The sequence below is a fragment of the Pseudophryne corroboree genome, chromosome 3 (genome assembly GCF_028390025.1).
Source record: "Pseudophryne corroboree isolate aPseCor3 chromosome 3, aPseCor3.hap2, whole genome shotgun sequence".
NCBI lineage: Eukaryota > Metazoa > Chordata > Amphibia > Anura > Myobatrachidae > Pseudophryne > Pseudophryne corroboree.
This window is the reverse complement of record NC_086446.1, coordinates 281,102,431-281,104,659: the sequence shown is the minus strand read 5'-3', so window position 1 is coordinate 281,104,659 and position 2,229 is coordinate 281,102,431. Positions and strand designations below refer to the sequence as shown.

General features: G+C 39.7%; 1 pseudogene; it reads left to right on the top strand.

Moving 5' to 3' along the window:
• Positions 1 to 1,592: 1,592 nt before the first annotated feature.
• On the top strand, positions 1,593 to 1,711 carry LOC134892080 (5S ribosomal RNA; annotated as a pseudogene).
• The last annotated feature ends 518 nt before the right edge of the window (positions 1,712 to 2,229 follow it).

Sequence of the window (2,229 nt, the reverse complement as noted above, 5' to 3'; positions counted from 1 at the left end):
TCTTAGATCTTTGGGCGAGCCAGAATGACATTGAAGGAAATATTTAGCAACCGCAGTAAGTTGTTTGAATTTCTGTTGATCCATTTTTTCATTTCGAACCAAAGTGATGTGTTCGAGTGCCGTTTGTTTGAGCATGCGGGTGGTCATACCCACATATTTTTTATGACATGGGCATGTTATGCAATAAACAACATTAGTGCTTCTGCAATTGAAGTAATCTGTGATTTCGATTTGATTGTTGTATTTATGCACTATTTCAGTGGTTCTGGAAGTATACTGACAGGCTTTGTAATTTCCACAAGGGTAGGAGACTGTTATGATTGGTTCTCTGGGAAGTTGTGATGTACAGTGACTCTGGACCAATTGGTCTCTCAGTTTGGGCGAACGTCACTAGCTCATATTGATGGAGGTCTTTAACTTAGTGGATAAGTCATTATTCAAAAGAAGAACTGGCCAATGTTGTTGTAGAATTCCCCTAATTTCTTTCCATTCTTCACAGAATGTGCCTACAAAACTTATAACGTTCTTGTTCTTGGAAGGAGGTTTCTGGTGGAAGACTAAGGATTACCTTGTGGTTTGCTGAAGGGATTTCTCTGCTGTTTTATGGATCTAGAGCTGTATCCACGTTCTTTGAGCCTCATCATTAGATCTTTGCTTTTCTCTTCATAAATTTCGCTACTCGAGCAGTTCCTTTTTAATCGAAACAATTCCACTTTGGGGATATTCTGAACTGTTGGTGGAAAATGTGATCTATATTGATGTAGCAGAGTGTTGGTTGAAGTTTTCTTTCTGTAGATCTCTGTAGCTAGCTTGTTATCAGTGTCTCTGTATATCCTGAGGTCCAAGAAGGTAATGTTGTCTCTGTTATGCTCATGACTGAAGGAGAGGTTTAGATTGGTGGGGTTCAGATGTGATATGAACTGTAATAATTCATCTGGCGTTCCTTCCCAGATCATGAGAATATTGTCGATATAGTGTGTCTATAAGATGATATGTTTATTGTAATGCTCTTGGTTTTCATGGAATACAAATTCTTTCTCCCAACAACCCAGGAAGAGGTTAGCGTACGTGGAGGCAGAAACTGCCCCATAGCTGTTCAGCATTCCTGGGTGTATAAGTAGTTATTAAATGTAAAGTAGTTCTTGCAGAGGACAAAGTTAAGTAGAACCAATAGGAATTCTTGAAAATCATCCATTCCTTCCATCTGTAAAAAATGCTACACGGCCTTGGTGCCTAGATCATGATTGATACTCGTATAGAGAGCTTCTACATCCAAGCTTACAAGTAGTATGCACTTTTGCTGTTTTGACGCCAGGCCAATTATTGGCTTACTCATTTCTGCTATCATTCTTGTGATTAATTCCTGTACTCTCTCATTCACTTTCAAGGCTGCACCCTGCAATGCTGATACAAGTACCAGGGGCCCCCTAGTGGACAGCAGAAGTACACTACGTTTCTTTTTTTGCACATAGCATACCAAGCCCTCAACTCTTCACTGTTTCCTGATCACACCCTGTGACTTATGCCATCTCTATACACTCTCTTCCAACATACAGGTAATTCCATGCGTTTAGCAGTAACGTTTATCCACTATCTACAGTCATACCACACTGGATATGCCAGATCTCATCTGATCTTGGAAGCCAAGCAGTGTTGGGCCTGGTCAGTACCAGAAAGGGGGACCTTCTGGGAATACCAGGTACTGTAGAAAAAAGAATCAGCTGAACTGTGATACTTATCTTGGAAAGCAGAAGTGTTCTATACTTACCTCAATACCAGATGATTTGGCATATACACTCTCTCATTATTCATTCGATGGCAACAGATGAGCAAAAGCAGAAGTGGTTGGTTTCTATAACTTACCTGTATCATTCTTTTCCTACATATTCAGACTTATTCCATATCTTTCAAACTGGTGTCACATCGCATATGCACTACTTTATACCCTAAACCATTTTGGTCAATATACTCTATTAAGATCCAACCTTCCAACTGATTATTTGAAAAATCTACCAACACTGCATTTTTCTCCCCTCCAAAATATGGGATTTTTGAATAACCGCAGAGGTGATGGAAACCTGGCATCAGCCTGGCTTTCACTGCGATATCTTTTGTACAGTCCAGGAGCACTTTATATAGAAAAGCTCATTTTGCCCACAATTCTGCAAATGTTCTAAAAGCGTTCAACAATACAATAGTGACATTTATACTGGAGTTCCACTGTATCCT